This window comes from Salvelinus alpinus, chromosome 29, assembly GCF_045679555.1.
Source record: "Salvelinus alpinus chromosome 29, SLU_Salpinus.1, whole genome shotgun sequence".
NCBI classification, from domain to species: domain Eukaryota; kingdom Metazoa; phylum Chordata; class Actinopteri; order Salmoniformes; family Salmonidae; genus Salvelinus; species Salvelinus alpinus.
The window spans coordinates 10,841,304-10,851,303 of record NC_092114.1 but is presented as its reverse complement, the minus strand read 5'-3'; the positions used below and the strand labels follow the sequence as shown (position 1 = coordinate 10,851,303).

General features: G+C 43.2%; 1 protein-coding gene across 1 annotated transcript in view; it reads right to left on the bottom strand.

Annotated features, from left to right (window-relative positions):
- Nucleotides 1-10,000, bottom strand: part of LOC139558505 (uncharacterized) — a 28,076-nt gene that overhangs the window by 16,169 nt on the left and 1,907 nt on the right. The gene's annotated exons all lie outside the window — the stretch shown is intronic.

The window sequence follows — 10,000 nt, the reverse complement described above, 5'->3', positions numbered from 1 at the left end:
CCCCTACCTACAGTATACTACTGTTACTGTCTATTATCTATCCTTTACCCCTACCTACAGTATACTGCTGTTACTGTCTATTATCTATCCTTTACCCCTACCTACAGTATACTACTGTTACTGTCTATTATCTATCCTTTACCCCTACCTACAGTATACTGCTGTTACTGTCTATTATCTATCCTTTACCTCTACCTACAGTATACTGCTGCTACTGTTTATTATCTATCCCTTACCCCTACCTACAGTATACTGCTGTTACTGTCTATTATCTATCATTTACCCCTACCTACAGTCTACTGCTGTTACTGTCTATATCTATCCTTTACCCCTACCTCAGTATACTGCTGTTACTGTCTATTATCTATCCTTTACCCCTACCTACAGTATACTGCTGTTACTGTCTATTATCTATCCTTTACCCCTACCTACAGTATACTGCTGTTACTGTCTATTATCTATCCTTTACCCCTACCTACAGTATACTGCTGTTACTGTCTATTATCTATCATTTACCCCTACCTACAGTATACTGCTGTTACTGTCTATTATCTATCCTTTACCCCTACCTACAGTATACTGCTGTTACTGTCTATTATCTATCCTTTACCTCTACCTACAGTATACTGCTGCTACTGTTTATTATCTATCCTTTACCCCTACCTACAGTATACTGCTGTTACTGTCTATTATCTATCCTTTACCCCTACCTACAGTATACTGCTGTTACTGTCTATTATCTATCCTTTACCCCTACCTACAGTATACTGCTGTTACTGTCTATTATCTATCCTTTACCCCTACCTACAGTATACTGCTGTTACTGTCTATTATCTATCATTTACCCCTACCTACAGTCTACTGCTGTTACTGTCTATATCTATCCTTTACCCCTACCTCAGTATACTGCTGTTACTGTCTATTATCTAACCTTTAGCCCTACCTACAGTATACTGCTGTTACTGTCTATTATCTATCCTTTACCCCTATCTACAGTATACTGCTGTTACTGTCTATTATCTATCCTTTACCCCTACCTACAGTATACTGCTGTTACTGTCTATTATCTATCCTTTACCCCTACCTACAGTCTACTGCTGTTACTGTCTATTATCTATCCTTTACCCCTACCTACAGTATACTGCTGTTACTGTCTATTATCTATCCTTTACCCCTACCTACAGTATACTGCTGTTACTGTCTATTATCTATCCTTTACCCCTACCTACAGTATACTGCTGCTACTGTCTATTATCTATCCTTTACCCCTACCTACAGTATACTGTTGTTACTGTCTATTATCTATCCTTTACCCCTACCTACAGTATACTGCTGTTACTGTCTATTATCTATCCTTTACCCCTACCTACAGTATACTGCTGCTACTGTCTATTATCTATCCTTTACCCCTACCTACAGTATACTGTTGTTACTGTCTATTATCTATCCCTTACCCCTACCTACAGTATACTGCTGTTACTGTCTATTATCTATCCTTTACCCCTACCTACAGTATACTGCTGCTACTGTCTATTATCTATCCTTTACCCCTACCTACAGTATACTGCTGTCTATTTTCTATTATTTGTTCTTAACTGACTTGCCTAGTTAAATTAAGGTAAAATAAATAAATAAACAGTGAAGAGGTGATTCTGGGATGTTGGCCTTCTAGGCAGAGTTCCAGTGTCTGTGTTCTTTATATCGGCCAGTCTAAGATATGGCATTTTCTTTGCAACTCTGCCTAGAAGGCCATTATCCCAGAGTCGCCGCTTCACTGTTGACGTTGAGACTGGTGTTTTGCAGGTACTATTTAAGCGGAAGCAAACTCTTATTTTCAATGACGGCCGAGGAACAGTGGGTTAACTGGTCTAGGAACAGTGGGTTAACTGGTCTAGGAACAGTGGGTTAACTGGTCTAGGAACAGTGGGTTAACTGGTCTAGGAACAGTGGGTTAACTGGTCTAGGAACAGTGGGTTAACTGGTCTAGGAACAGTGGGTTAACTGGTCTAGGAACAGTGGGTTAACTGGTCTAGGAACAGTGGGTTAACTGGTCTAGGAACAGTGGGTTAACTGGTCTAGGAACAGTGGGTTAACTGGTCTAGGAACAGTGGGTTAACTGGTCTAGGAACAGTGGGTTAACTGGTCTAGGAACAGTGGGTTAACTGGTCTAGGAACAGTGGGTTAACTGGTCTAGGAACAGTGGGTTAACTGGTCTAGGAACAGTGGGTTAACTGGTCTAGGAACAGTGGGTTAACTGGTCTAGGAACAGTGGGTTAACTGGTCTAGGAACAGTGGGTTAACTGGTCTAGGAACAGTGGGTTAACTGGTCTAGGAACAGTGGGTTAACTGGTCTAGGAACAGTGGGTTAACTGGTCTAGGAACAGTGGGTTAACTGGTCTAGGAACAGTGGGTTAACTGGTCTAGGAACAGTGGGTTAACTGGTCTAGGAACAGTGGGTTAACTGGTCTAGGAACAGTGGGTTAACTGGTCTAGGAACAGTGGGTTAACTGGTCTAGGAACAGTGGGTTAACTGGTCTAGGAACAGTGGGTTAACTGGTCTAGGAACAGTGGGTTAACTGGTCTAGGAACAGTGGGTTAACTGGTCTAGGAACAGTGGGTTAACTGGTCTAGGAACAGTGGGTTAACTGGTCTAGGAACAGTGGGTTAACTGGTCTAGGAACAGTGGGTTAACTGGTCTAGGAACAGTGGGTTAACTGGTCTAGGAACAGTGGGTTAACTGGTCTAGGAACAGTGGGTTAACTGGTCTAGGAACAGTGGGTTAACTGGTCTAGGAACAGTGGGTTAACTGGTCTAGGAACAGTGGGTTAACTGGTCTAGGAACAGTGGGTTAACTGGTCTAGGAACAGTGGGTTAACTGGTCTAGGAACAGTGGGTTAACTGGTCTAGGAACAGTGGGTTAACTGGTCTAGGAACAGTGGGTTAACTGGTCTAGGAACAGTGGGTTAACTGGTCTAGGAACAGTGGGTTAACTGGTCTAGGAACAGTGGGTTAACTGGTCTAGGAACAGTGGGTTAACTGGTCTAGGAACAGTGGGTTAACTGGTCTAGGAACAGTGGGTTAACTGGTCTAGGAACAGTGGGTTAACTGGTCTAGGAACAGTGGGTTAACTGGTCTAGGAACAGTGGGTTAACTGGTCTAGGAACAGTGGGTTAACTGGTCTAGGAACAGTGGGTTAACTGGTCTAGGAACAGTGGGTTAACTGGTCTAGGAACAGTGGGTTAACTGGTCTAGGAACAGTGGGTTAACTGGTCTAGGAACAGTGGGTTAACTGGTCTAGGAACAGTGGGTTAACTGGTCTAGGAACAGTGGGTTAACTGGTCTAGGACCAGTGGGTTAACTGGTCTAGGACCAGTGGGTTAACTGGTCTAGGAACAGTGGGTTAACTGGTCTAGGAACAGTGGGTTAACTGGTCTAGGAACAGTGGGTTAACTGGTCTAGGAACAGTGGGTTAACTGGTCTAGGAACAGTGGGTTAACTGGTCTAGGAACAGTGGGTTAACTGGTCTAGGAACAGTGGGTTAACTGGTCTAGGAACAGTGGGTTAACTGGTCTAGGAACAGTGGGTTAACTGGTCTAGGAACAGTGGGTTAACTGGTCTAGGAACAGTGGGTTAACTGGTCTAGGAACAGTGGGTTAACTGGTCTAGGAACAGTGGGTTAACTGGTCTAGGAACAGTGGGTTAACTGGTCTAGGAACAGTGGGTTAACTGGTCTAGGAACAGTGGGTTAACTGGTCTAGGAACAGTGGGTTAACTGGTCTAGGAACAGTGGGTGAACTGGTCTAGGAACAGTGGGTGAACTGGTCTAGGAACAGTGGGTTAACTGGTCTAGGAACAGTGGGTTAACTGGTCTAGGAACAGTGGGTTAACTGGTCTAGGAACAGTGGGTTAACTGGTCTAGGAACAGTGGGTGAACTGGTCTAGGAACAGTGGGTTAACTGGTCTAGGAACAGTGGGTTAACTGGTCTAGGAACAGTGGGTTAACTGGTCTAGGAACAGTGGGTTAACTGGTCTAGGAACAGTGGGTTAACTGGTCTAGGAACAGTGGGTTAACTGGTCTAGGAACAGTGGGTTAACTGGTCTAGGAACAGTGGGTTAACTGGTCTAGGAACAGTGGGTTAACTGCCTTATTCAGGGGCAGAATGACAGATTTTTACCTTGTCTGCTCGGGGATTTGATCTTGCAACTGTTCGGTTAACAAGTCCAATGCTTTAACCTGCCGCCCTGCTGACATTGAGACTGGTGTTTTGCGGGTACTATTTTTTGAAGCTGCCAGTTGAGGACTTGTGAGGCATCTGTTTCTCAAACTAGACACTCTAATGTACTTGTTCTCTTGCTCAGTGGTGCACCGGGGCCTCCTACTCCTCTTTCTATTCTGGTTAGAGCCAGTTTGCGCTGTTCTGTGAAGGGAGTAGTACACAGCATTGTACGAGATCTTCATTTTCTTGGCAATTTCTCGCATGGAATAGCCTTAATTTCTCAGAACAAGAATAGACTGACGAGTTTCAGAAGAAAGGTCTTTGTTTCTGGCCATTTTGAGCCTGTAATCGAATCCACAAATGCTGATGCTCCAGATACTCAACTAGTCTAAAGAAGGCCAGTTTTATTGCTTCTTTAATCACAACAACAGTTTTCAGCTGTGCTAACATAATTGCAAAAGTTTTTTTTAATGAGAAATCTAGCCTTTAAAATGATAAACTTGAATCAGTTAACACAACGTGCCATTGGAACACAGGAGTGATGGTTGCTGATAATGGGCCTCTGTACGCGTATGTAGATATTCCATAAAAAATCAGCCGTTTCCAGCTACAATAGTCATTTACAACATTAACAAAGTCTACACTGTATTTCTGATCAATTTGATGTTATTTTAATGGACAAAAAAATTGCTTTTCTTTAAAAAACAAGGACATTTCAGTGACCCCAATCTTTTGAACGGTAATGTAAGTCACTGGCTTCATCAATAAGTGCATCGATGACGTCGTCCTCACAGTTACCATACGTACATACCCCAACCAGAAGCCATGGATTACAGGCAACATCTCTACAAAACAAACCCGGACGCTTATAAGAAATCCTCCGATGAACCATCAATTAGGTAATACAGGACTAAGATTAAATCGTACTCCGATGCTCGTCAGATGTGACAGGGCTTTTACGGACTATAAAGGGAAGAAGAGCTGCGAGCTGCCCAGTGACACTAGCCTATTAGACGAGCTTAATGACTTCTATGCTCGCTTTGAGGCAAGCAACAGTGAAGCATGCAGGAGAGCATCAGCATTTCCGGACGACTGTGTGATCACGCTCTCCGTAGACGATGTGAGTAAGACCTTTCAACAGGTCAACATTCACAAGGCCGCAGGGCCAGACGGATTACCAGGACGTCAACTGGAAAGTGTCTTCACAGAAATATTCAACCTGTTTCTGACCGAGTCTGTAATACCAACATGTTTCAAGCTGACCACCATAGTCGTTGTGCCTAAGAACACCAAGGTAACCTGCCTAAATGACTACTGACCTTGAGCACTCACGTCTGTAGCCATGAATTGGTCATGGCTCACATCAACACCATTATCCCAGAAACCCTAGACTCACTCAAATTTGTATACCGCCCCAACAGATCCACAGATGATGCAATCTCTATTGCACTCCACACTGCCCTTTCCCACCTGGACAAAAGGAACACCTATGTGAGAATGTTATTCATTATCTACAGCTCAGCGTTCAACACCATAGTGCCCTCAAAGCTCATCACTAAGCTAATGACCCTGGGACTAAACGCCTCCCTCTACAACTGGATGCTGGACTTCCTGATGGGCCGCCCCCAGGTGGTGAAGGTAGGTAACAACACATCTGCCATGCTGATCCTCAACACAGGGGCCCCTCAGGGGTAGGTGCTTAGTCCCATCCTGTACTCCCTGTTCACCTATGAATGCATGGCCAAGTATGACTACAACACCATCATTAAGTGTGCAGACGACACAACAGTGGTAGGCCTGATCACCAACAATGATGAGACAGCCTACAGGGAGAAGGTCAGAGACCTGGCAGTGTGGTGCCAGGATAACAACCTCTCCCCTTAACATGATCAAGACAAATGAGATGATTGTGGACTACAGGAAAAGGAGGATCGAGCACGTCCCCATTCTCATCGACGGGGCTGTAGTGGAGCAGGTTGAGATCCTCAAGTTCCTTGGCGTCCTCATCACCAACAAAAACACCAAGACAGTCGTGAAGAGGGCACGTCAATGCCTATTCCCCCTCAGGAGACTGAAAAGATTTGGCATGGGTCATCAGAATCTCAAAAGGTTCTACAGCTGCACCATCGAGAGTATCCTGACTGGTTGCATCACCTGCTCGACCTCCGACCGCAAGGCACTACAGAGGGTAGTGCGTACGGCCCAGTCCATCACTGGGGCCAAGCTTCCTGCCATCCAGGACCTCTATACCAGGTGGTGTTAGAGGAAGGCCTTAAACATTGCCAAAGACTTGAAAAAAGATTACAAAATGCCAAAGACTCCGAAATGCTTCTTAACAGCTTCTACCCCCAAGATATTATACTCCATGACAGCTAATCAAATGGCCACCCAGACTATTTGCATTGTCCCCCCCCACTCCCATTTTTACGCTGCTGCTACTCTCTGTTCATTATCCATGCATAGTCACTTTACCTCTACCTACATGTACAGTGGGGAGAACAAGTATTTGATACACTGCCGATTTTGCAGGTTTTCCTACTTACAAAGCATGTAGAGGTCTGTCATTTTTATCATAGGTACACTTCAACTGTGAGAGACGGAATCTAAAACAAAAATCCAGAAAATCACATTGTATGATTTTTAAATAATTAATTTGCATTTTATTGCATGACATAAGTATTTGATCACCTACCAACCAGTAAGAATTCCGGCTCTCACAGACCTGTTAGTTTTTCTTTAAGAAGCCCTCCTGTTCTCCACTCATTACCTGTATTAACTGCACCTGTTTGAACTCGTTACCTGTATAAAAGACACCTGTCCACACACTCAATCAAACAGATTCCAACCTCTCCACAATGGCCAAGACCAGAGAGCTGTGTAAGGACATCAGGGATAAAATTGTAGACCTGCACAAGGCTGGGATGGGCTACAGGACAATAGGCAAGCAGCTTGGTGAGAAGGAAACAACTGTTGGCGCAATTATTAGAAAATGGAAGAAGTTCAAGATGACGGTCAATCACCCTCGGTCTGGGGCTCCATGCAAGATTTCACCTCGTGGGGCATCAATGATCATGAGGAAGGTGAGGGATCAGCCCAGAACTACACGGCAGGACCTGGTCAATGACCTGAAGAGAGCTGGGACCACAGTCTCAAAGAAAACCATTAGTAACACACTACGCCGTCATGGATTAAAATCCTGTAGCGCACGCAAGGTCCCCCTGCTTAAGCCAGTGCATGTCCAGGCCCGTCTGAAGTTTGCCAATGACCATCTGGATGATCCAGAGGAGGAATGGGAGAAGGTCATGTGGTCTGATGAGACAAAAATATAGCTTTTTGGTCTAACTCCACTCGCCGTGTTTGGAGGAAGAAGAAGGATGAGTACAACCCCAAGAATACCATCCCAACCGTGAAGCATGGAGGTGGAAACATCATTCTTTGGGGATGCTTTTCTGCAAAGGGGACAGGACGACTGCACCGTATTGAGGGGAGGATGGATGGGGCCATGTATCGCGAGATCTTGGCCAACAACCTCCTTCCCTCAGTAAGAGCATTGAAGATGGGTCGTGGCTGGGTCTTCCAGCATGACAACGACACGAAGCACACAGCCATGGCAACTAAGGAGTGGCTCCGTAAGAAGCATCTCAAGGTCCTGGAGTGGCCTAGCCAGTCTCCAGACCTGAACCCAATAGAAAATCTTTGGAGGGAGCTGAAAGTCCGTATTGCCCAGCGACAGCCCCGAAACCTGAAGGATCTGGAGAAGATCTGTAGGGAGGAGTGGGCCAAAATCCCTGCTGCAGTGTGTGCAAACCTAGTCAAGAACTACAGGAAACGTATGATCTCTGTAATTGCAAACAAAGGTTTCTGTACCAAATATTAAGTTCTGCTTTTCTGATGTATCAAATACTTATGTCATGCAATAAAATGCAAATTAATTACTTAAAAATCATACAATGTGATTTTCTGGATTTTTGTTTTAGATTCCGTCTCTCACAGTTGAAGTGTACCTATGATAAAAATTACAGACCTCTACATGCTTTGTAAGTAGGAAAACCTGCAAAATCGGCAGTGTATCAAATACTTGTTCTCCCCACTGTACATATTAACTCAATCACCACGACTAATCGGTGCCCCCGCACATTGACTCTGTACCGGTACCCCCTGTATATAGCCTCCACATTGACTCTGTACCGGTACCCCCTGTATATAGCCTCCACATTGACTCTGTACCGGTACCCCCTGTATATAGCCTCCACATTGACTCTGTACCGGTACCCCCTGTATATAGCCTCCACATTGTTATTTTAATGTTGCTCTTTAATTATTTTTTTTTCTATTTTTTTATTTTCTATTTTTCTTTTTAATTAATTTTTTACTTCAGTTTATTTTAGTTAATACTTTCTTAACTTCTTATGGCTGAAGGGGCAGTATTGAGTAGCTTGGATGAAAGGTGCCCATATCAAACGGCCTGCTCCTCAGTCATAGTTGCTAATATTTGCATATTATTATTAGTATTGGATAGAAAACACTCTAAAGTTTCTAAAACTGTTTGAATCATGTCTGTGAGATTAACAGAACTCATATTGGCAGGCAAAATCCTGAGTTGAAATCAAAACAGGAAGTCAGAAATCTGAGCTTGTATTCACCAGAGTCCCTGAAGAAATCCAATTGAGTTATGAATGATGTTGCACTGCCTAGGGGTTCCACTAGATGTCAACCATCAATAGAAATTCCAATGAGACTTCTATGGTGTTGTGGGACAGAATGATAGCAGAATCAGTCAGGTGTCCATCAAGCAGCCATTTTCTGATCATGCCTTTTCTTCATGCAAGACACTGACGTTCCATTGCTCACGCAGACAAGAACGAATACTCCGGTTGTAACTTTATTGAAGCTATATGTTAAAAACATCCTAATGATTGATTCAGTACTTAGTTTGAAATGTTTCTTCGACCGGTAATATCACATTTTGAAGTTTTTGTCCGATATAACGCTGACCAGAATTAGCATTTGGATATGTAAACCAGACACGCTAACAAAAGAAGGTATTTGGACATAAATAACGGATTTTTTCGAACAAAACAAACATTTATTGTGGACCTGGGGTTCCTGGTGTGCTTTCTGATCTAGATCATCAAAGGTAATGGAATATTTATCATGTATTTTATTGTTTATAGTGACGCCATCTTTGCAGCTGTGGTATGCTGTTTTTGAGCGCCGTCTCAGATTATAGCGTGCATTTCTTTTTCCGTAAAGTTTTTTTGAAATCTGACACAGCGGTTGCATTAAGGAGAGGTATATCTATAATTCAATGTGTATAACTTGTATTATCATCTATATTTATGATGAGTATTTCTGTTGAAACGATGGGCTATGCAAAGTCACTTGATGTTTTTGCATTTAGTGAATCTTGTAGCCTCAATGTAAACTCAGATTTTTTGATATAAATATGAATTTAATCAAACAAAACATGCATGTATTGTGTAACATGAAGTCCTATGAGTGTCATCTGATGAAAATAATCGAAGGTTAGTGATTCATTTTATCTCTATTCTGGTTTTTGTGAAGTTATCTTTAGCTGGGAAAAATGGCTGTGATTATTGTTGTTTTGTGGTGACCTAACATAATCGTTTGTAGTGGTTTCGCTGAAAAGCCTATTTGAAATCGGACACTTTGGTGGGATTAACAACAAGATTACCTTTAAAATGATATAAAACACATGAATGTCTGAGGAATTTTAATTATGAGATTTCTGGGTTTTGAATTTGGCGCCCTGGGGCCTGTTG